At 45.7% G+C, this 25,599-nt stretch overlaps 2 long non-coding RNA genes across 3 annotated transcripts; one reads left to right on the forward strand and one right to left on the reverse strand.

Moving 5' to 3' along the window:
- The first annotated feature begins 247 nt into the window (after nucleotides 1-247).
- On the forward strand, nucleotides 248-16,960 carry LOC146542350 (uncharacterized). Of its 2 annotated transcripts, none has more exons than XR_014880499.1 (3): nucleotides 248-494; nucleotides 12,722-12,936; nucleotides 13,713-16,960. It is a non-coding gene; the product is annotated as an uncharacterized LOC146542350 (long non-coding RNA). The 2 variants fall into 2 exon arrangements; XR_014880498.1 differs by having other exon boundaries at nucleotides 250-494; nucleotides 13,889-16,960.
- On the reverse strand, nucleotides 1,788-5,379 carry LOC104915298 (uncharacterized). Its single transcript, XR_004162234.2, has 3 exons — nucleotides 4,856-5,379; nucleotides 2,492-2,635; nucleotides 1,788-2,006 (listed from the first exon to the last, which is right to left on the reverse strand). It is a non-coding gene; the product is annotated as an uncharacterized LOC104915298 (long non-coding RNA).
- Nucleotides 16,961-25,599: the final 8,639 nt, after the last annotated feature.

The raw sequence follows: 25,599 nt of genomic DNA on the forward strand, positions 1-25,599 counted from the left end.
CAGAGGTAGGTTTTAGCTGTGCAAAACATCTGCAGACATCTCTGGAGGGAGAACCAAAATCATACTGGTATTCCTTTCCAAAAACAAAACAAAACAAAACAAAACAAAAAAACCACCCTATTTTTATATTTGCGATAAAATGCCTAGGCTATAAAAATCCCCTCTTTCCCGAAAATGCTTATTAGTGTTTGTAAATAAACCAAATCTTCCCACAGGATATTTTCTTATTTTTTTTCCACCCCAGGTCAGATATTCTGCAAGTTTCCCTGGTTCCACATTTCTCTGGATGAATTCCCGTTGTTTCTTATCCAATTGTTGCCGAATGTGGAATGCCTTCCCTTGCACTCAGTCACAGCACTGTTGTTATGCACTCTTGTTATAATTGCCACAAGCATAATGAGGAGCAGCAGAGTAACCTGGGCCAGAGTGCTGAGGTCCACAAGCTCTTGTTGAACTGAATGAGGACACCGGTGTGTCTCCAAGGGCAATCACGGGTAAGTATACATACCAGCAATCCTCCCAGGGTATCCTACAATGCAGAAAATGAGGAGGAATATGGATTTCTTTTTTCACTTGTTTCCTCATCTTTATCTTTTCCTCTGTTACCCTTTCTTACCAAAGATCCACCCACCAGCTAAGCTGTGGTGTTTTCTGTCTGTAAGCAACAAGGATGCTTATAGAAGCCATCAACAAAAACTTGGCTTTTTGTACTTGTGCTCCATGAGTTTACCCCCAGCCCTATCCCCACCTTGTTTTCTGAACTGATCAATGCATTTGTGTTTTGCATACGGTCTTGTCAACCCTTCGTGTCTGGACATAGCTAGCAAAAATAACCCTAACCGTAATCCTAACTCTAACCCTACTGCTTTCATACCAGTGACAGCAATTGTCTTCAGTGGGCAGTGCTTTTGCATTTGATGTTAATTCCCCAGGAAATATATAATACTTTTGCTCATGCTTGGTGCAAAAAATTACACTTGAAACAGATCGAGCAACCATTGCTTGTGAGCTTCTTGTGCATTTACCAGATTTGACCAATGCTACCATTATCCTATCTGTGCTAGACATATGATTTCATTTTTTTCCAAAAAAAAATATGAGGCCAATATGAGCAGTTTTATGAAGAATTAAACTGCGTTAAATGAAAAAATATGCAAGCAGAGCAATATTCAAGACTTACTTTCTTTGATTCTATTTTCAGTGTGTTAAATAATACATACTGTTTATTCCCTTCTGGTTCCCAAAGCATTTCAGACATTCAGTCTTCAGTCTTCTAGTGGTAGGTCCAGATGTGGAGAACTGCAGAAGAAATGCCTCTTGCAGGAGAAGTGGTTTGCCCTGTGAACAGATTTTACCTAAGGCATGTTTCCTCCAAAAACACATCCTGGTCTGGCTGACCAGTAATGCTGCGGTGAATTGCTTGGTGTGGGAGACCTTACAGGTGTGTTTTATGCTAAAGTACTCAAGATCCCATCCCAACAGATACTCCACACCTGGGCAAGATGCTCTACCTGTGGTGTCTGTGCAGAAGAGCCAGGTCAGGAATATCTGAGCCCTGATGACACAGCATCACATTTATCTATTTATGTGAAGTCATTGCATCTGCAGCAGGAAGGGTATTTGACCAGTAAAATGCCTACAGGAGAACCACCCATAAAGAAGTACTGTCCATTTCTGCAGATCTGGTGGTGATGGTGCCATATCCATCTACAGCTCGCTGCTCCACACAATCCAGGGACACACAGAGCAGAACCTGTAGGGACTGTTTGGTGTGGAAAGGCCTGGTCTTCATAAATAGATCATAAATAATAATAATGCAGATAATAATGATGAGCAATTGGAACCGTCCACAAAAATAATCTATAATCTTTTCTTGCATTAAGGTGAACTCTGCTCCTGGTTCCACTGGAAACGGAATCATTGAATCTTGTAGTCAACTAAGTGAAGACAGAACTCACACCTGCAGGTCATTCTGTTTTCACGGCCGTGCTAGGGCCAAAACCTTCCTGTGGACCAAAGGGAAAGCAGTTAACATTTTGGGTACTTTTTAGCCTTACCATCTAATTGTTTCACTTCTCAAATGGCAAGGCTTTTTTACTCATTCCCACACTGTTTTTGCTAAGTGGGTCAGAAGTTACAGTTCATTCTCAGAAGTAAATTCATGCTCAGAGGGAAACTCTGACTCAAGACCTTTCTGCTTTGATTAAATGAGACTGAAGTGTCAATGCACTGTTTCTTTAAATACCAGACACTAGCAATTTTCCTAGCAAGATAGAAGAGGGGCTTGCATCTCCCACTTCCCCTGCACAGCCAGCACCACCATCCCTGTTGCAGACAGCAGATGTATAAGTACACCTCCAAGTACACCTGCACTGCAGAAGTTCTCCCTAATAAAAGGTCAACTATCTGTAATACCAGTTGCACAATGCCCTGAGTCATCCTACCACTGCAGATGACAGCAGGGGCTTTGGCAGATGCTTCTTTCTCTCACCTTCATCCCAAGAGTCCAGCTCCAGCAGCCAGAGCCCCTGTGCTCTGAAAGCACCTCAGAAAATGGCCACCCGTGGATCCTGGTTTTGTGTCCCCCTGGAGTGCTCACCACGCAGCAATCAAATCACTTCCCTGGCAAGACTGCCTGTGGGGAAAGTGGGGATGGCTCTTTAGAAACATGCAGTAGCTTTCTTTTTGATGGAATAACAGATTTTACTTTCATTAGACAAGTGCCTCCTCCCTTTTATTCTCATTTCCTTAACGTTATGAATGTAACATTTTGAAGTTGTGAGAAGAATGCACTCTTTGTGTCTTACAGCAATTTTAAGAGCTGTCCTATTCCATAGAGAACATGCAGGCAGGATCTGGTGCCTTCACGGGACTTGAGATGGTCTGCACTTCTTCCTTCACTATCACACTGGACCTTTGGAGAACTAGTAAACCATTAGACAGTCAACAGATTTTGAATGATTTTTTGCTTTGTCAAGTTGCTCATGAGAGAGTACATATTGTAAAAGCACCTTGCAGGTGCTTCTATCCAGGACAAGAAAGGCTGTCCAGCCCCTGTCAGCAAGGGCTAAAAGGAGAACCACCAAGAGCATCCCCATTGTAATGGTAACACACACAAGTGCCAGCATGCATTGTCATTGCAGATAGGGCCTTCACCAATGATGAATCTTGTGAGATCTATCACATTTCTGTCCCCACCATGGGGTCCCCATGCCAGCTCACGTCAGTGAGAGGTGCTGAGCAGTGGCCATGGACTCCTCTGCACCTGTCCCCGCACTCATCATCCTTCCCTTCGCAGCACTGTGCATGGTTTGTAAACAGCCTTGCTGCAACTTAATGTGCAGCCTAGGACAGTTCCAATTATGTTGTTATTTTCCTCTGTTTCCTGCATTTGATTTCTGAAAGGCCCATATAACTGAAACCAGAATGCAGCTGGCAGACATCTCCCTGGCTTCACAGCAATTAGCAAGCCCAACCTATGAAACCTGGCTTTTCTCATGGCTCTGTTTAAGTGGCTGTACTATCCTATGAGTGCTGTGACAGCCAGCTAACATGGGCTGAGCTCATAATTGAGCTGGGAAAATGCAGAGAAGGACCCTAATAAAGTGCTTATTTTCATGAAAAGGCTAAGAACCCACACCATGACCTCAGCCCGTCTCCTTGCCCAGAGGTACTGACCTCCCTGGCCTGTCAGTTATCCATGTGTGACTCTCCTTTCTTCTCTGCCTTGCTGTTAATTACATAATGAAGAAACATATGTAATGAAATAGTCTTTGGCTTTTCACCCAATAGATGTACTTGGTTATTTTTCCCAGAAGCTGCACAACCAAAAAGAGAAACACATTCAGAGTGACAATGCGAGTCTATATATAGCCGAGGTCAGGGAGGGAACCGACTTTCTGGAAGATGTTTGCTCTCCATGGGAGCACCATGTCCTAGGCACTGGGGACAGCTTGGCTACTCCAGAGCTTCCCACAGAGCCCCTGAGCACAAGCTATTTGTGTTTGGGCCTCTTCAGCATCAGGCCATGAGTGCCAACCCCACTGAGACGTACCTCTGGAGCCAGCATACCTAGGAGACCAAGCCCTTTTGGTCCCTTGTCACAGGAAAGCATCAAACGTGGCTGCTGTTTTTTCTTTTCCCATATTTCCCCCACTCTTACTTGTTTCCCAAGGGAGGCGGTGCTCTTCTTAGGGTAAGTCTGACCACTGCTTGGTACAGTTCAGATGTATTCCTTCCTACAGACTCTAGCCATCTCCATAAGCCTGTTTCACCTTTGTCATCTGTTCTCTAACCTCTAACGTCACGAGCAGAGGCAAACAGACGGCTGTCCCTGGCTGTTTAAACCCTGCTGGGGACACTGGGCATCCATCTAAGGGGACTGAGAATGAAAAAGAAGGGGAGGGTCTTGCAGGGACTTGAAAATGGAGAAAAAGCTTTCGGGCTTTAAAAGGTCAATGCAATCACCGACTGACCGGCTTGTCTTCATGTGGGCACATGACACCAATGGCTAAGCTTAGGCCATAGCCACAATTGGCTGGATCAGAAGAAGAAGCAAAAATGTGTGTTGTCAGGATGAGCAGAGTCCGAGAGCAGCACAGGAGAAATGGGCAGAAATAAAGCACTGAATGTCAGAGATATAAGCAAGGTGATACTACTGGAAGTAGGTAAAGAGTGTTGTGGGACTGATGGTGTAACTCCCAGTCAAGGAAGGCCATTTTCACTTCAGCACTGAGAGGTCCAGCTGCAGTGACATGCAGATATGAGACATCAAGCTTGAAGAAAGAGATAGCAGGAAGCAATGGAAAGTATACATAAACTTTAGACATGTACTAGTGGCTGGGAAAATACTTACTGAGGAAGGAGACAGCAGACATCATCTTTGCTTGTTTTTTCAGAAATATATGATGGCACAGATCAGTCCTCAGGTCCTGTGGGAAGTTTGGCAGCAGTCAGCCTCACCTGCTACAAGTGTGAGCTGAGCTGGCAAGTGGAAAAATGCTTTCTGCAAGGGCAGGGCAGAGAAAAACTGCCTAGAACTATATAAACTACTGAGAAACGTCCTTCCCTGACAGCTCTTGGGTGTGTTTAGATTAAAGTCCTTCAGGTGACTTCTAAGGTTGTTGCATTTCTGCTCAATGTAGTTTTATTCAATAGAAGTTCTTTCCAGGCTCATGTTCCTATGACTGCAGGAACCCAGCAGCTGAAGCTGCAGCTATCCCCAGGAGGTTGGGAGGAAGCCACGAAGGAGAGCACCTCAAAGGTGGTTGCTGGATCATTGCTTCCACCTGAGCTGCAAAAAGGCTCTGCTTGTCATGGCCACAGTCCCCTATGCCTTCTGTGCCATGCACCCCATGCTTGTCTATGCACTGTTATATTTAGGCTACTGGTAGCTGCTAAAATCATTGTTTTTGTTTGCCTTCACCTGTAATTGCAGCCACTGGGAGCTGCAGCATCAAGTGTGCACTGGATCTGAGCAAAACAGGCTCTATATAAAATGAAATCCAGCAAAACTGACAATTATCTTAAGGTACAGAAATAGTAATCAGGGAAAAAAGAGAAATTGCATGCATTCAAATCAGTGTTTCATAGTCAAAATGATATATAGAAATTGAGATCTGTTTACATTTAAACAAAATCCTGTTTTCTTTAACTCCTACCTGAAATTAGACATTATGTATGATGATGACATTTCCCATTGGGTAGGATTTTTTCCCTAGCCCATGTAAGGAAATACCTGCTGGGCAACCCAGCCTGAGGTCCCAGATTTCATATCTTCATCAGAAGACCCCTGTTTTCACCTTGTGATGGAGGTCTTCTGCAGGTGGAAAGGGCAGAATTTGTGCACAAACAGCCCTGGCTGTGCTCTCTGTATATGGAGCCCAAGAGACACAAATTGCTCCAGCTTTCCTTCTGATTGCTGATTGTTTCCACTTATCCCTGCACAGCTAGCTGGAATTTTCTTTTTGTTAAATTGTTGTACTCGCTGTTGGGGTCACTTTAACATATATTGAGAGTACAAAATGCCAACTGAATAAGCTGAAATGAATCAATTCCTTGAATTGTTCAAGTGTTCTTTTAATGTCATTTAGAAAGTTATTTCCTTTCTGAGAAGCCTGGTCCAGTACACAACCAAAAGGTGATGAATTATAAATGTTCTCACGACCAACAATTCACTAAGAAAACAGAATGCATAAACACTTTAATATTAATCTTTCTGTCAGGATGCAAGTATTATGCCTCTGGCTTTATTCAGAAGAAATATACAAATGCACATACAAGTCCAAGCTCCAACATGCCTTTTCTTTTGCAAAGAAATGTTGCTATTTGTAGGACACTAGCTAGAGAGCTGCTTGGTTTTATTGTCTGTACCAGGTGCCATTTCGAGGAACTGCTAGCTGTAGCCATTTCGGAGGGGAGACTAAGAGGGGGAAAAAATGTGTTCTCTGCTCTTTCAACAGGGGCAGACATGACTTTGTTTTTCCGTTTGCTTTCTGTCTCTCAACCCAAATCAGAAACTCTTCAGCTTGAGAGTCCTGCTAATTGTTCAGATCCTTGGGTACCCCACACTGCAGAGTTCTGTGGTTCACATACAGCCTACACGTGGGTGGCTGTTCCTTACTTATGGCTTTGACACAGCAACCCTAATGAAGGCAATGGAAGCTCTGCTACAAGCTATCAGCATGCCCACCAACTTGCAAATAGCAGCGTTATGCTGAGGAAATCTTACTTGGGGACCTGAGTCCCAGGAGCACTCCTAGCTTGTCAAGGCACATCACAGAATCACAGAATCACAGAATCACAGAATTGTAGGGGTTGAAAGGGACCTCTAGAGATCATCGAGACCAACCCCCCTGCCAAAGCAGGTTCCCTACACCAGGTCGCACAGGTAGGCGTCCAGGCGAGACTTGAATATCTCCAGAGAAGGAGACTCCACAACCTCCCTGGGCAGCCTGTTCCAGTGCTCCGTCACCCTCACCGTGAAGAAGTTCTTACGCACATTCGTGCCAAACTTCCTATGCTGCAGCTTATGTCCGTTTCCCCTCGTCCTGTCTCCACGTACCACTGAAAAGAGACTGGCCTCACCACTATGGCCGCCACACCTCAGGTATTTATAAACCTGGATCAGGTCCCCTCTCAGTCTTCTTTTCTCAAGGCTAAACAGACCCAGTTTACTTAGCCTTTCTTCATAGGAGAGACGCTCCAGGCCCTTCACCATCTTTGTGGCCCTCCGCTGGACTCTTGCCTGACCACATGCCTGTGGTCAGTCCATAGCTCTCATGTTGGCTAGGCTATGTAGTCCTTGCAGTACTGACTCTGAATAGCTTTGGTGCGATAATACCACCCATCACTCATTATCCTTAGGATGTGAGATATTTGAACCAAAGAACCCTGGCTAGTGATAGCTCTGCAGTACACAGCCTGGACATCATTTAGACCAAGTCTGTGACTCACACAAATAGATGCTGTAATATTTATCTGTTTTATAGCTGATGAACAACGTGGAAAATAGTCACAGAGCACGAAGAAATACAAGTCAGGGCAACCAGGGTGCAGTGTTTAAAGTGGCAGGAAGAGAAATAATCCCTGCCCAGTTCTTGAACCCTCTTCCTGCCTCAGGCAAGCAGTTCCTGGGGTTCTGGAGGGGCAAGGGCCAGCATGGAATTCCCTGAGATATAAGCCCTGCTGACGGATGGAGCTTCAGGAAGATCAGCTCTTTTTTAGGCTGGCTAGTACAACACAGCCCCACAGGGTATCAGTGCTGGCTGGCCATTGTGCTCACAGGCCATGAGGGAGGCCTTGGGGAGCAGGAAGCACTTTGAGTCTCTGGCTCTCACATCAAATCTCAGTCAAAGACCTGTGGGTAGCGTGACTTTGCAGGTGAGAGCAGAGGTTGTGTGAGAGCAACTACATGAGATGGCAGTTGGCATGCAGAGCAGGACATCATAAAACCTGCCTGCAAAGCAAGGGAAACTGATTCCTGAAGCTGTGGTTCAAGCTGTGAAGTCCTTCACACCTGCTTGCACATCTCACGTCAAAGCGACCAGTCCCAAGCACTGAGACATTTGCACAAGAGAGTCAGAAAGAGCTAAGAGTAGCCTCCACAGAAAGTTAAAATTCTGTTTAAAAATAGTAGCTTTGGCTGAGCTTCTAGTTTAAGGATTGGAAGTAATGCTACTGGTAGCAGCAGAGCCCCTGTAGTGTTGGACATGGGAAACAGCCCAGTGCCAGACCAGAGGGAGTGGGCAGTGAAACACAGGAGGCTCCTGCTTAACATCAGGAGGCACTTCTGTGCCACTTTGGTTCCTGAGCCCTGGCACAGGATGCCCTGATGCTGTGGAGTCTCCTCCTTGGAGATCTCCAAAGGCAGCCTGGATGGCTTGCTGAGTACCCAGCTCTGGGTGTCCCTACTGGAGCAGGAGTTGGAGCAGACAGACCCGGAAGTCCCTACTAACATCAGCCATGCTGCTGTGAAGCAGGAGCAACAGTCATTCTACCATAGAAAAAGAACAAACCTTGCTAGGTAGGGCTCACTAAACTTCTCTGCTGAGGGTGATGGGATTGGTTGGAGGTTGCTGGCCATTGCCATTGTCCACTGCTGCCTGATGCCAGCTATCACAGCTGGTCACATCAAGTTCTAATGAAAGTCGGTCTTGTTCCATCACTTCTGTAGATGCCTTGGTCAGCAGGGACAGAGGCAAAGAGTCCATGTTTTCCAAGTAAAACAAAGATTCTTTCCTTGGTGTTGGATGAGTTTCCAGAAAACAAATGATAAAGCTGGGATATGCACACTGCTCCCATTTGCCTTCCAGCCTGCACACTGCTGGCTCTCTAGGCTGCGCAGTGAAAAAATAAATGCACTGTGGTCTTCCTGCAGCATGTGCCAGTGCATAGACTTCCTTGGGAGAAGGCCATCCCAGAATCACAGAGGAATTCAGGCTGGGAGGCCCTCATAATACAGCTGCAATGCCTCTCCTTTGGCTGTCTGTGCACAAACCAATTTTCCTGTCACTCTGGAGGGTTCTCTCATCCCTCCTTGTGCAGTCTGATGTCACACATATAATTTTTGTATAGCCTGGACTCAAATGGAGCTAGGTTGCTGGGTTCACCCCTGCCCCATAAGCCTGCTAACAACATCTCTCCTTCATGTTCCCTGAAGGAGATGGGGATTTCTTCACCCAGTTCATCCCTGGCCATCACCAGGTGAGTTTCATGTTATGCTTATTCTAGTGACATGGCAGAAGGCTGCCTGGGCCATTGGAACAGTGAGGTTAATTGTTGCCATTTGCCACTTGTTGCTCTCTCTGTGGTGAAAATTTTTGGAGCAGCTGGATGATCTGCGCAGGCTTCCAGACCAGCCCTCACTCTGACTTCGGGCTCTTGCAACACAGTCTGCATCTCAAAACCATCTGGATGAAAAGCAGGAGCCACTGCAGGTCCCCTGAGCTGTTCATTGCCTTCCAGTACTCAGACATCCCAGTACAATCCTCTCTCTTGCAGTGCAGGCCCATGGGAGCCATAGGCATACGCTCCTGAAGCACCTTGCCTTCCTCTGCTGCTATTTTTTTAGCTGCTGATAGTGAGGCAGTGGCACAGGTCACCCAGAGAGGTGATGGATGCCCTGAACTCAGAGACACTCAAGGTCAGGCTAGAAGGGGCTCTGAGAACCTGATGGAGTTGTAAGTTCATTGCAGGGAAGTTGGACTAAATGGCCTTTAAATGTCCCTTCCAACTCAAACAGTTCTATGATTCCATGATTCAATATGGAAAAAAGTACTTCCTCCCTTCCCCCATACATTGATTGTTATTTCTAAAATTTATAATACCAGCTCAGATTCAAGGGATTCACAAAGACAATAGCATGCTAATGCAGTAGTCCTCTGTAGACATCAAAATGAGAAGCACCCAAATATTTGTAAGCCAGAGAAAATTAATAAAGAGAAAAATAATTGCGGTGTCTGAGGGCAGGCATATCATCTCACTCTCTTTATCACACAGTCAGTGAGATGAGCATAACCTGCCAGTGGTATTTTTAATGCTTCTGGTCCTTTGCTGCATTTGGCTGGCTGCTGTCCTTCCCCTTCATCCCCTTGCAGAGGCAAAGAAGCTGCTCCTAGTCATGTCCAGAAGACACACAGCTTTATCATCATGGATAGGTTTCAAAATGATGGGTTTACTTCTGAGAAATGCAGCAGTAGCAGCTTTTGAGGTTGAAACAGCAAGAAAACATAGTGAGCTGCTTGTCTGTGGCTGTGAGCCCCTAGGTGATCCATCCTCATGTGCCCCTGCACTCATGGCAGGGAGAGGGCAGGCAGGATGCCTCCTGCATGCTCGCTTCATGGAAAGCCCTTGGATAAACAGGAAGCTGGTAACAAATCAATGGGATAAGGCAGCTGGGGGAGAAAACAAACAAGAGAAGCACATCTGTGAACAGAAAACTGCAGCAAGCTCATGTTCAAAGCATCCCACGCCAGGTTGTGGCTGTTGCTTTCAGCCCCCAGAAAATACCCTGGCAGATGGCATAGTAACTGAAAGTCAAAGTCCCAGGACAAATCCTGCTTACTGGCATGCGTAAGCATGGCATGGCTCGTGGCTGTGCAGTTGGATTCGTGGAGCAGCCCAGGGCTGGGTGTGCAGCCGGGGGCTTTGCTGGGCTGCGGAGCCTGGGCTGTTGTTCCCCTGTATTTGCATGTGGCAGCTGAAAGCAGAAGTGCTGAATTCAAGTTGATTCAAACTCTCCAACCGCGTCTGCACGCGGCACAGCTTTCAAATGCAACAGAATGAGAAACCTCCAGGGCTTATTCCCAGACACGTGTTTGTGAAGAGTGTGTGTAGGAGAAAAGGAAAGCAAGTAAGTACAGAGAAAGGTGAGGAGGAGGGGAAGTGTTTCACAAGCCATTTAGCCACTTCCTCTCCATCTCCGACAGGCAGTTTCTTTTTTTTCTTTTTCTGTCCTTCACAATTTAAGAAATCTCATTATCGTAATAGGTTGGATCTGAGCCAAGAAAGGGTGCCTTAGTGAAAAACAAGTAAGCTGTTTGGAAAGATCAGGTCTTTCCTGTTAACATGATAACACTTCTTGAACTAGTAAAATCTCAATCCTTTGGTTTTAAAATCTATTTTGCATTGCATGCCTCATAAACAGGAAGTCAAAAAAGCCATACAGGTAGGGACATCAGAAATAGACAGTGATGAAAGCTATGTGCTCTGCAGAGCAGGGTGATGCTCAGCACGCCGAGGGCTTTCTGGTGACATTAGGAACTGATCCCTCACCAAGCAAAGAGGGGACATGAGGGACATTTCCCCTTGAGCCATGCCCAGAGCTCCTGGCGCAGCACCTACCTGCTGAATCACAGCAATAATGCAAACAATTGTGGGTGCAGCACAGGGACTGGCTGTGATCTGGGCTGTGCTGAGGACGCAGGGGACACTCATCCTGAGGACGCAACACTGCCAATTGGGTGAAGCCACCACCTTGATGTGTTTCCTTCCACACCCAGGCAGGTTTTGTGGACAATGTCATGGAGACTTAAGCAAGGCTCCTCATGCGTTTGAAGGGTAAATATTATCATGTCATACTGTTTGTTGTTTTAAATAAATATAATTGAACAGCAACCTTACATCCTTATGCCTTATGTAGTCTGGATATAAGGAAGAAAGTTTTTTTACACTAAGGGCACAGATTGCCCAGAGAGGTGGTGGATGCCTTGTCCTTGGAGACACTCAAGGTCAGGCTGGATGGGGTTCTGAGCCGCCTATAAGTATACCTATTCACGGCAAAAGGCTACCTGGCCTTTAATGGTCCCTTCAAATTGAAACAATCCTGATTCTATGACTCTATTAATGCTATTTCTTTTTCTTTTGATGCTTTCCTACAAAGGCACTTGATGTCCTCCCCAACAACCCAGCAGGCTGATGCACAGTGCTGGATCCAAAGTCTCAGCTTGCACCAACACACTCACACCACATCAGCTGCTCTGGTTTGCATTTTTTTTTCCCCCAAATTCTAAATACACATTCTCTGAAATCCTCACTGAAAATACATTTTGTTGGTGGGAGACACCCCTTGTCCATTTTGCTGTGCTTTCTGACAAATATGCTGATAAATATAGGTGACATTTCAGCCCCGAAGTTTCTCAAGAGAACACTACTCACAGAAGCAATGAACAGGTGAACACAGCTTATCTGGTGAAACTGAAGTGCTGCTCCCTGCCACAGCAAGCCCCAGACCACATCTCTAGAGCAACCACTTCTACTTTACCTACTTCTTTAAAACATGCTTTGAAGAAAGAAGTGGCTGTGCAAACTCCTCGTGCTACATAAGGAGAGCCAAGAGCTGGCATTTCTGTGAAATGTCAAGGAAGATTAATGGTGCGGCACCCAGACTGATAAATAGAGGGCTTGATGGTTCCCCTATGCCTTAGCAACTCTTCTGGCATCCACTGTAGACATGGCATTTGTGATTTTTAAAAATACATTGAACAACAAGGAGGAAAACTTTGAGAGCGATGATTTTCTGAGCAAATTGCATGAGGTTTCTCAAAATGTCACAGTCAGCGTGAGCAACCCCTCCCTGAATCTAAAGCACAGCTTACTGTTGACACCTGAGAAGGAGGAGGATGCAGGGTTACTGTTTACAGGATTTAGGAATGGCAAAGCTTATTACTGAGCTCTTCTCCTTCCTCTGCCTCTCCCTTTTGCCATTTTTCTCAATCTGCAGGAACCTGCCAGGTGAAAATGACCGCAATCCAATGCATTGGTCACAGAGAGACTGATCAAAACTTCTGAGTCCCCTTCACTGCTGCTGCAGCCACCACATGGGTGGAAAACATCCCCAGAGACTTGTCCTGGGGTTGATGGAAGCTGTTAAAGGTGTGAAGATCGGAAGCCAGGCTGGGATGGTTCTCCTGGCCCAAAAAATCTCCATCAAAACCAGTAAGCAGACTACTTGGCTTTTTCTTTCTTTTTTTCTTTTTGGTTTTCCCAACACTCTGAATCAAAGGTGGGCTGTAGTGTTCTGGAGACATTTGTTTCCTTGTCTCATTTCAGCCTCCTGGGTTTGAAGTAACAGCATTCCCACAAAAAGGCTAAAGATCCCCATGTTTGCTTTTCTAAATGGTGACTGCTGAAACCTACTGTGTTCTTGGCACCACCTGATGCGCAAAGTCAACAGTAAAGTTCCTGTTGGCTCAAGTCCCTGTCTCAGAGACTGCTCTTTGCCCGTTTACACCTCCGTGTAGTCCGTGCAGTCCATGGTGGGCCCAAAAGGCACCCTCAGGCTGGGAAGTGTTAAGGCAGTGTTTGGAGGAAGGCAAAAGGAGGCAATTAGGTGAGCCTTGATGCCTCAGTGCTGCGAGAGGAGGCCAAGGGTGGCAGGACTAGAAGATGTGGGGCTTTCAGCCTGTTGAGGTGCTGGTTTCCCAGGGTTCTTTGTTAAGAGGGGCACCTTGCTGTCAGAATATCTGCAAAAACACCTGCTGACAGGGTGGAAAGAACGGGGTTACAAGATAAACACATTGTGCTGCCAGTGGTGGCTTTGCAGGAGAATCAGCTGAGTCCTAACAAGGAAGTGATGAAAGAGCAATGATAATCAAGCAGGAAAGAGGGACAATGAGGAGGAGGGCAGATGGAAAATCTCCTTGCTTGGACAAAAATACCAGTATCATTGCTCTTTCTTATCCCAGCTGCAAAATTATCCCTTCTTCTTGCAGGAGAGGTGGTAGACATCCTGCAGGCACATAGGGATTCCTGCCACTAGCAGAACAAAGAAGGGCCCAACATCTTCATGCTCCAAAACTCAGACATTGTAAGGACAGTTGTTGAAGTGCTGGTAGGGAGGAAGGTGATAATGTGTGACAAAGCCTGGTGTCATCTACTTTCAATACAGTGCAGATGCTCCCTGATGGCACTGCTGCATTGCATCCTGCATCTGACAATTAACCTGAGCACCAAGAATGGGAAAGAAGGTGTCCTGGGACTGCAACACTGAAGATCAGTGATTCTCTTTGACCTCTGCTGCCAGCAACAGCCCTGGTTTCTCAGTGCTGCTGCTCTTGAAGAGACCCACAAGCTGTCTGCCTGACTTTGGCAACCCAGTGGCTGGATCGAAGTTCAGTCTTTCTTGGGCTGCAGCCACATCACAGTCTGATCATGGATAGTGATATCCCTCCGCAGAGCCAAGGCTGCCCATATCAGAGGCGCTGAGCCAGCATGGGCACCAGCTGTCTCCTCTGGTGAGAACTGTGTCCAGAAGTACACACAGAGTGCTGAGGCTGAGAAAAACAGCACAGCAAGGAGAAAAGGATGCTGTTAAATTGCCACAGTTTCTGTTTCCATGAGGCCAGTTGCTCTGAGTCAGGTAAGCCTTTCTGCAGGCAGTGCAGAATGTGCCAGGAATAATTGTATCTGCTGGTTTACATCAGTTCCAGCAGCAGCGACATGGCTGTCCACAAAAGGATCTACCATAGCGACAAATGAAAGCCACAGTTATACTGGAGCTGTACTTCTATCTGTTGCCCATTGGGATCTCAAACTGTGCTCTCTCCAGTGTTTCAAACAGAGATACCAAAAACCCCACTTTCAGCTCTCAGGTGTGTGCTGTCTACCACAGGCTGGAGGCCCTGCGCATGGATTTTACATCACCTGTTTCTGTACTACATACACTTTTACCAGGTAAGACACTGAGAGCCACCACAAAGAGGAGTTCTGACAGATTTCTTCTTGTACTCTGCTTGTAAGTGGTGCTGTTATTACTAGAATAGCAAAAGGTTCTTCCTTCATCCCTATTTTCAGTGCTTCCTGCTGCAATCCCCAGCAGAGGCAGGCAAGGCCTGTGGCACAGCTCTCCATAGGGCGTGGTTTGGTCTGGAGGCCAGGTGGAACGCACAGCAGGGCAGTAGCTGTGTGCACGCATTTAGCTGATGGAAAAGAGAGATAATACATTATTAGCTTGGCCAACAATGAAAGGACATTACACAGTATTGTTCTTATCACAGGCTGAGAGTGCATACGCTGACATTTACAACAGCTGGGCTTGAGCTCAGCAATTTCCCATAAATGCTGGCAATTAACTTCTTTCATTCTCACACTTGGTCCCAGAGGCAGCAGGGGGTCCACTCTGTGTTGATGGCTTGCGCAGGGTCCAGGGCCATGCTTCCTACGCTCTTTGCACAGCCATTCTTATTAGTGAAAGTATTTACCTTGGTAATGAAAGAGCTGTTAAATGGGGAACAAAGTGCAATAACAAAGCCCTAGTATACCATGAGGCAAAGATGTATCCTGCCTCCAAAATGCATCTAGCTAGTGGGATAATACAGAAGATGAGCAGTGGAAAAAAGAGACCAGTAGAACAAAATATGCTTTGGTTGGTACCAAAGTGGAAAAGAGAGAAAATAATGGGATCTGGGTGCTGGAGAGCCAGAAGAGAAGAATGAAAATTTATCCAGAGAACTGCAAGATCCCACCCAGAGTGTCCCTGAGGCCTTGGGAACCCTGGAAAAAGCAAATAACATTGTGCAGGAAGGAGAGTGTCAGACACCATCTGCAGGAGATGCCTGAGATCCAAGTAGCCCTACAAGGCCACCAGTTATCAAACAATCGCTGCAGCCTGAGTCTTTCTCTGTTTTCTAGGTTAGGTCTATGTGTCCTCTTCCAGGTATCCAAAACTGATGGCCTGTGTGTATTTTGAGAACAGCTCAACTGCAGCATTTTCTGTTGTGATCCAAGTCCATATTTTGGATAGGTCAGATCTGCCTGGTGGCTGAGGAGAAGAAGAGAAGTTAGGGGAAAAGTGCTATCTGATACAGGAGCAATTCTGTTTTTGTGAGCTGGGTGTCACAACTAGTGAGGGAAAATTCTGCAGGTTCAGTCTGCTGATGCTCTTTTGCTATCTTTATCAATAATTTATTCTTGAGAGCTTTGTAAGGGTTCCCTTCTTTTGTCTTACAACTCTTCAGAATGACATTCCCCCTTCCAATTTTACAGAGTCTGGATTTGTGATCCAAAGGATGCATGGGAGTTCCTATTCAGGAAACACAAAGGTATTTTTATGTACATTTTGATTTCTACTAAAAAGCCTCCCTGTGTAGACTTCAGCAAAGCTGTTGGTGCAATATTTACTGCCGCTTGTCACTCCCAGCATGGTGTGCTCTAATGGTTTTCTTACTGATTACAGGTAGAGAATTCTGTCCCTTTGTATGCAGAGAGCCACCCAGGAGGTGCCCATGCATACAGCTCACCACCTGAGATGCAGCGACCTTTCTAAGGTCATTGCTAGATAAATAAGTGCGGATGCCTGCATCTGCATGCGATGAGGATCTACACACTGACAGGTTTCAAGGAAACCATGTCCTTTGTTCCTGGTCTCCACCAGCCCCTCGCCAGGTCGGCAAATGCTGGCAGCTGGTCAGGTATGGGCAATGAGTCCCTGTCATCCATAGGGGGTTGGTCCTGTCACCAATGCTAACAACATCTCTCTGGGGAATCAGTCTCTGATGGATGTGACCCCCTGGCTGGTGCCTCGTGTGATGTTTCATCTTCTGCTTTTGATTCCACCTGCGCTCCCCTATCACATGCATCATGCGGTGCAGAGGGCTCTCTTCCACAAGGCCAGGAGCTCAGGGTCCCCAGAAAGCCAGATCAGCACTCTCAGGTTTCCATTTATTGCCAGTAATTTGTCACTCATTGCAGTGCTATTAATATGGGGACATGACAAAGTTCAGAAGTCCATGAGTGGTAATGGAAAGGATGAGACTGCTTGGTGAAAATTTGTCTCACTTTCCATTGGGCACCAGATAAAAAAGAAACTTGTGATTTTCCTCCGCACCGTAGCAATGCCTGAATAGGAGATGAATAGCAGATAAGGCCTAAACCTTGCACCTCGGTGTGAATAATATTGAACTTTGCCAGCTGCATGGCAGAGCCACATGTATGGCAGGAAGCTAAGGGAGAAAAAGGAAAAGATAGGCTTCTTATGAGAAGCATCTGATCAACAGAAGAAAGGATTTCACCGCCAGATACACTATTGTTTTCTGTATGCTTCAATTTTTCACCATGAAAAAAAAGGAGGGGAAAAGGAAAGCAGGAAAGCACTGAGAGATTTGGGGTTGAAAATACTCTCTGATTCCTGAGATACCTTTTCTGTATGAAAATTTTCAAGCAAATAAAATTTACTTTCATATAGCTTTCTTCCTTATTAGGATGCTAATCCTGTCTTTCTTTAAAAACAATCAGAGTTAATGGAAATATCTTTTTCACCATCTCCCCATGGTTAGGGAATGAAGTAAAAGGATGGAAATAGATGGTAGACAGAAAAGGTGGATGGATGGATGGATGGATGGATGGATGGATGGATGGATGGATCTCATAGCTTTCAGTCTGACAGGCTAGAATCATAAGAGGTGCCAGAAAACATGCAGAAGAGGTAATTGATCTTAAGGAAGTGGATAAGCTATGAAGGTTTTGTGTAAACGGTAGTGGTTAAATTATTATTATTACTATTATTATAATAATAATTATTATTATTACACGGTGTTACAACATCGGTGTTGTTGAGAGACAAAGTGAAAAAGATTTCTCACTGTAGCTACATACAGTCTGAAAAATACTTTCTTCTCCACGGGACTCCTGAATCAAACACACCTCTAAATTTCCAGAATTGTGCAGATCTTCTACACTTTGTTCTTTCGCTACATTATCCAATATAACTATCAAATTGCATGGGTAAATCACATTATGGCACATCCCATGTCTAAATAGGAAGGGAGCCATATTGGACTCAGGTGGAGACTGCAGCACACTCAGAATGCTGTGGGAGAGGTGAACTTGTCCTAACAGGTGAGCAGAGCCTGGCACACCCAGAGGAAGACATACTTCTGGTCCAGCCCTCTCTACCACAAACAGGTAAAAAGGTTTTCAAAGATCTTAGCCTGCCTTGGGGATGTGGAAGGAATTGATGGCACTGTCACAGAGAAACCCGTCTCCAGCCAGGAGTTACAGCTGCCTGACACTCCAGGTGCCTGCTGTGGGGGAGAGAGAGACAAGAATACCAAGACTTGTTGTGAATGAGAGATGGAGATGAGCCTCAGAAAGCACAACAGGGACAAATACCCCTGCCACACCAAGAGCAAAGCCTGTGCTGACGTGAGCATCCCCAGAGCTGGAAAAGCCTCTGGTGACAGTCACTGCCAGGGTCACATCAGAAAGTAAGGAGGCGGCACCAGAAGTAAAAACTACCGGAGGGCAACTGCTGCCATTGCTCAACCACATCAGAACACAGAATCTGAAAGGTAGAGATAAGTTTAGTTAAATTACAAAGTGCATAAATCTCAGTGTTGTGCAATAGTAATAAGGAAAGCCTGTGCAAAATATGATACGACTATTCTGTCATCTCTCCTGTTACAAGCACATGATGATTCACAGAGCCATCAAGGTTGGAAAAGACTTTGAGTTTTAAGGCCATCTGCCAATGGATCTGAAGCAAAGGATATCTAGAGTACATCTTTCTTCTTGTACTGAGTATACAAACACTAGAACCTCCCTGGCTACCCAGCCAGTGAATTTCAACTACACTGACTGTCATAGAATCGTAGAATTATTAAGGTTGGAAAGACCACTAAGATCATCTTGTCCAACTATCAGCCCATCACAGTACATCTAATTACTCCACCTTTACTGCTGAACCTTCCACCCCACCCAGTCTGTTTCAACCTTTTTTTCCCTTTTTCCCTCCTTATGAATCAACTTTCCCCCTTTCACATTTTCTTTGCAAACCTGTTCAACTCACTGTCCAGTTCTAATTCCCTCTGGATAGTAACAGACCCAGCTATCATGTTTCTTTGCTACTAGAGGATAGAGCACCTTAAAGCTCTAAAACAGAAAAAAAATAAAGGAAAGCAGAGTACTGCAGAGATATAAACTCAACAGAAACACAACTCAGTAACCCAGAGTATTGGTGGACTGAACCCTAGCATCACAGGTGTTGTGTGCAGCAAGGTTAAGTCCAGTAATAGGAAGGTGTTGGAGAGATGAAATAAATACATTTGATTTCCATTATTATTATTATTGCTCCTATTAGCAAGTGCTAATTTTCCATCCCTTGAGCTACTTCCCATCTCATTTCCACCTTGCACATTGAAGAAAGGAGGTGGCTGAGTGTTCTTGCCTTTCTCTGGCCAAGACAAGTTAACCCTCAAATCAGAGACTCCAGCTGAGAAGAGAATCATAGAGTCATAGAACGGCTTGGGCCCAAAGGGACCTCAAAGACCATCTAGTTCCAACCACTCTGTCATAGGCATGGCTCCCAACCATTAATTCAGACACTCTCCAGTGCCTGAGTTAGTGGCTGGGTGTATTACTGTGCTCCCTAAACCAAAATTCACGTATATATGGGCATATATATAGACATGTGTATGTGTGACTGCATGTCAGTGCAGGTCTAAGACCTGATGATAACCTTTCAAGATATTTGCTGTCACCCAACAAGTGACAAGTGAAAAACTGTTCTTCTAAGCCTGAAGCTTCAATGGGTTGCTGGCATGAGCCTTGCCAAAGCACCAGCAACCAGTGCCATGCAGGCAGCCTGCTAGCATCACAAGGACATGATCCCAAGCCAGAAAAGGTGTTCTGTCCTCTCCTTGCCCTGCTGACTGCCACCCACAAGCCTCACCAGCCTTGGCTCTGCTGATCTGCCCTTGGTGGCCTCCAACCAGCATGATGGTACATGTGAGATGTGGCTCAGCAGGAAGACTACACTGGCTTCAATATGAGCTTCATTTATTTTTTTTTCCCTGCTGCAGGACCATCCAGTGCAAATGTGAGGAGCTGTGAAATAACACAATGAAAATGAGGTCATTTTATATGCATAATATGGTTGTTCTTGAGTAATTACTAACAACTAATGTTTTCTCTACAATCTGTAGACATATCTGACTGTTTCAGAGCAATGCAAGGCACTCAGGGCAAGCATTCTCTCAAATGAGCCAAATGAGATCTGTCTGCACAATATTAACAAATTAGCAGCCATCCAGTGAACTTTGGGACTATGCTCAGGGGCAAAATTGCAAATTGAGGCTGTGCTAGCACTGAAAGATGGAATGTCTTCAGATTTCTCTCTCTGAGAGTTTGCACTGTCTGCAGCCTTGTGTGTCCCACTTGGCCAGATCTCAGCAGCAGTGTGAAATTCCTTTTTAGGGAGGACTCTTGGGATTCTCATCACAGAAGATCTAAGCCCTGTTGCTATTCCAGTTTGATGTAGATTGAGAAAAGGTGTAACCTGAAAATCACTTAACCATATATGTATTGTCCATACATCCCTTGAATACTTTCAGGGATGGGGACTTCATCATTTCCCTGGGCAGCCCAATCCAATGCTTGACGACCCTCCTCATGAAGAAACTCTTCCTGATATCCAATCTAAACCTCTTGTGGTGCAATTTCCTCAATTTCTGTCATTTCCCACCTGAGACAAGACTTTGAAAGCCCCTCACTGCAATTTCCTTTCAGATAGCTACAGAGAGCAGCTAGTTACCTCTCAGCCTCCCATCAATCAAACTACTTCTCTTGTGTAATAGACCACAGCTTCCTCCGCCCCACATAACTTCTGCATTTCAGGATGTCAGGCAAGCAAATACAACACGCATTTGCATTTGTTCTTCAGCCTTACTCCAACTACTACAGGGGAAAGACCAAGACACTGTCCCTGTCCCAGTGGTGGGACAAGTGCTTCCCAGGAGAAAAAATGCTGCTGTTGTTTCCTGTCATCTTCTGCCCAGGATGAACCTCCTCACACAGAACTTGCCTTGTTAAACAAAGTTGTCTCTTTGTTCTGTGCGTTTACCAGCTTCTTCAGCAAGGAGCATGCAGAGTTACGCCTCTGAATGCAAGGCTGTGTTGAAAGCTATCAGTTTTCATCTTTCCTAATTCTTTCTTTCACACGCTGAAGACGAGTAAGGTATATGAGTCACAAATGTAGAGACAAAGCTGGATGGAGCCCCATGGCAGGTGGGGGCATGGGTGGGAGTCCAGCAATGCCTACCTCTCACCTGGCCTAGTGTGCTAGAGCAGCCAAAGTCCCATGAAGGGGTGGCACAGGGGCACACGAGCAGAGGTCTCACACTCCTGTGGTGTTGGGCAATACTTTATGGGAAATAAATCATCCTTGAGCTGCTCCCTCTCTCACCCCGGAAGAGGAAGCACCTCTGTGAGGATTAAGGAGAGTGGAAAGAGGAAGCGGAAAGGAAACTGTAAGAGCTGGAAATCAGTGCTCAGTGTTGTGTCCATATAGAAGCACCACAGCTGTGCGAGATGCTCTAAGAAAAACAAGATCAGCTTTCAGCATTTGTTTCCTCACCTCTCTCCTGTTGTTTTCAACTAACAGCAATGCAGATTACATTGCAGGAGACTCTCCTGCACCTCCAGTGCAGAGAACTTCTCTTTTTTAAGTAGGTGGGAGGATAACTTGTGTAGTGCCTGTCTTGTTGGACAGCATCCCCAGGCTGAGGCTGCTCCTCAAGTCCCTCCAAGAAAAAAAAGAAAGTCTAACTAAAACCTGTGCTAACATCCTAGCTGGTGCTTTGCATAGGGTCTTGCCATCACACACCAAACATTTGCCTGCACAGTGCTGTGGGCTCCTACACATACGTATACAATGGTGTGGGGGAGTATGTACGCCAAGAGGTAGATGCTTGGAAGAACTAAGAAGAGATTAAGCTCTCTTTAGAGTCACATTTTACAAGAATAGTGCCTTACGTGTTCTTAGAGTACCTAACATTAAATAGCTCCACAGGCATTTATAGAAAACACAGGCTTAGCCTCACACAGAGTCTATACTCCCTCCTGAATATTCTGTTGCTAAGCCTGGCCTGAAATATTCTTACAATTCAGAATAAACATTATGACATGGGAAGGAAAGGTAACATGAAAAGCTAGAGAGAAACAGTCCATGCTATGGACAGCTTCTGGAGAACTCAGCTGCTGAGCTGGACCCTGCAATCCAGTATGGGAGGCAGCTGTGGGTGTTCTGAAACACTGATGAGTTGCTGATCACCCCACAGATCGTGCTGGACGTGCGCAAGGACCAGATGACAACCAGATGCTGCTGCTTGAAATTGCCGGGAAGAAAAAACCACAGAGAGGCAGTGGCATTTCCCCTCTCAGAAACCAGCAAAACCCCAGCAGTGCTTCGGCATGCCGATAAAAGCAGTAACACTGCACTAACAGTGAGCGTCCTCCATGCAGTGGTGCCTGCAACCTTGTACAGCCCAGCAGGGACTGCAGCAAGCATCCTGCCTGCAGCATGCACAGGCTTTCCAGACAGTAAACACTGCACAAAATCTACAGCACATGGCTCACTGAGGGACTCACTGAGGAGATGTGGGTTTGAGCAACAGCTTTTCCTCAGGATGTTTTTCCTGAATGCTCCTCTACAGCACCAAGTAGTTAAGTGCCACTCCTCAGGCTTGTCACGGGTCACAGCCAGACACCAGTTTCCTTTGGGCTGTAGGCCAAAATGTTTTGATGGATCTGATTTCAGGTAGCTCCAGGATTCTGCAGCTTTTTCCATCCTTTGTGTGTGTTAGTAAAAGGTCCTGTGCAAGGCATTCCAAGCTTCCAAGACAGGCTCGGCCTCAGCTGGAGCCCAGATGTACCTCCAGGGCTGGTTAGGAGCCCGTTTCCCCCTAGCCACCCAACATATCATTGCCAGGGTAGCCCCAAGCCAGCAGGAGCTACTAAATGCTAAATGCTGAGCACAGCTGTCTCTTTGGTGGAGGTGAACAATGCATGCACAGAGAGGCATCTGTGCAGGGGGTATAGGGTATTCACACATTTCCCCAAAACAATAGCAGCATCAGATCTGTAGGCAGGCACCGCAGCCCTGGCCCATTCTGCTTGCACTGTTGGTAGTGTCCAGCTGTGTGTTGGTGCTGCTCCTCCTGCTGAGGAGACCTTCAAAAGCAAAGGCAGCTGGTAGCTGATGGAAGCTAACACAGTCTTTTTCAAATTCAGCTGGAAAACTCTGCTCCCATCGTTACCTGGTACCTGCCTTAGAGAGCACAGAACCACGGAACACCCCGAGCTGGCAGAGTCCCACAGGGATCGTTATGGTCAGCTCCCGGCTCCACACATGACCATCCAAGATTCAAACCCTGAGATTGTTATCACTTGTCCTCATTGTGGCTAGTTGACAGCTCAGCAGGCTGCCTCACAGCCTGGTACTTCTGTCTGTGACCATGCCCAGAAGCCCCATCTGACCTTATTGCCACTTCTCTTGGTGGAGGGACCAAAGCCTCCTGCTCACTTCCTGGTAGACACCATGGCTAAGAGGAGCAAACCTGAGCTGCATATACTATGACCTAGATCCAGGGAACAGAAAGAGATGGGAAGTGCCAGTCTTATTAAAGGCACTGGTTAGAAAACAGCAATTGTAGGAAAAAAGAAAGAAGAAAAAAAAGAAAGAAAAAAAAGAAAGAAAGAAAGAAAGAAAGAAAGAAAGAAAGAAAGAAAGAAAGAAAGAAAGAAAGAAAGAAAGAAAGAAAGAAAGAAAGAAAGAAAGAAAGAAAGAAAGAAAGAAAGAAAGAAAGAAAGAAAGAAAGAAAAGAAAGAAAGAAAAGAAAAAAAAGAAAAAAAAGAAAGAAAGTTCCTTTACAGTAGCACTGCTGGTGAATGTCAATAAAACCATTCAAACTAGAAAACAAGACACAGTATGAGCACATCCTCTGTCGTCTGCATCACTCCATCAGCCAGACAGCACAAGGGGTGCAGGACACAAGGCTGCAAGCTCAGTATTGCATATGTTCCTCCTCTTTTTTGCCCAGGAATAAGCAAGGACAGTGAGGAGCCCAGCCCCAAAGCATGCAAGAGAGGAAGTGTGGCTTCTTCAGAGCAGGGCATCCATCTCCCTCCCTCCCTGTGAACAGATTCAAGGCCAAAATCTCAGCATGCTTGTGTTCCTGCAGCATCTGGTACCCTGAAGAAAGAATTCTGCTTTGGAACAATAGGGCTTCTGCCAAACTAATTGCAAGCACTAGGCAGCGGGCAGGCAAGTGTGCAAATCACGGTCTTTTAAAATCTGTTCAAATAGCCATGTTATATATTTAGTAAAGTATGAAGGGAAGGTTTATTAACAGTACATTTTCTTTTGCTCCTAGTTATATGCAGAAACACACACACAAACAAGCATGTCCTATGTGTAAATAAAATTGCATAAAATACATCTACCTAAGAACAAACAAACAAGCAAACAAACAAACAAACAAGAGTTAAGAAAATCAATATATTTTGCTTCAAAGTGAGTACATTGCACATAAATACGATCTTCTGGTGGTTAATGCTGCTTAGTTGGCAGAGCCCAGAGGTGAGAGAAGAGGTGGCACTGGGAATGGGGGTACTGGGCAAGGAGATGTGCTTGATGCAGAGCACAGTGTCTCAATTCCCTCACCCCAAAAAGAGAAGTCTTACCCAACGTGTAGTGAGCCCACTCAGAACCCATGCCCAGACAGATGCAGCAGGGAGTGTGCCAAATCCACCGATTTTCTTCTCACACCTAGCTACAGGAGTGAGCAGTGGATGCCTGAAGTCACGGCCAACAAGTACTATCAGCAATCCATTTGCATCGTTTGCTCTTCAGCCCCAGAGGAATACAATTTGCTTTTGGTTCAGAGCAACAAAAAGCTTTTTTTCCTTGTTTGTGCTGAAGCAGAACCATTTCAGACCTACAATGCGAATGCTCAGAGAGGAGCCCAAATGCTGTTCTCTGACTTCATGCATCTCTCTGCTCATTACCAGGGAATGCAGATGCGGGGACCTGGCAGCCCAGCACAGCAGTGCTGAGATGACTTCGCTGTTTGTCTGAGGTCTGGGTGCAGGCTAGCAGCAGGCTTTGGCAGTGCCTAGGGCATCTTCAGTGCCAGTTCTCACCAATAGAAAGTGAAAGCCTTAAGAAATCTAACACTGGTCAGACCCTCCAGCAGTGATCAGGAGCCAGAAACTGTGTGAAAGCCCTTCTGCTTCTTCACATCCGGTGCTAAAATGAGAATTTGCATAGTCATTGACCTCTATATCAGAAAACACTGCTACTCTTGCAGCCAGTTGTGCCTACAGTGCAACATGGAAAAGGCCAAACATTCAGATGTTTCAGAGAGCTGCAGTTCAGCAGATGTAGGGCACACAGGTTAAATAAGCACGGCTGGAGATCAGCCCTGCACCTATTCTGTGCAAATCAGAACTGTAGAGTTTTAGAAAGAGCCAATAAGATAACTTGGTTTGTATCACAGAAATTTGCCATCAAAAAACTTCAAATACATTTATTTACAAATGATTTCTCTTTGTTTATTTTTTCAGTGAGAGACCTGAAATATCACTCTGTCCTACCCATTCCTCTTCCACAGAGTGCTGATGCACAGACAGGCTGGAGAAATGGGCCGAAGCAGATCTTATCCATGGACATCAATACCTGATATGAGGACACTCCCTTTTCACTGGTACCCAAGGATAGTACAAGAGGAAGCAGGCACAACATAAAACACTTTTCCACTGCGAGGATGACTAAGAACGGGCTGCCCAGTGAGATTGCAGAGCTTCCATCCTCGGAGATACTCATAA

The sequence above is a fragment of the Meleagris gallopavo genome, chromosome Z (genome assembly GCF_905368555.1).
Source record: "Meleagris gallopavo chromosome Z, MGAL_WU_HG_1.1, whole genome shotgun sequence".
NCBI lineage: Eukaryota > Metazoa > Chordata > Aves > Galliformes > Phasianidae > Meleagris > Meleagris gallopavo.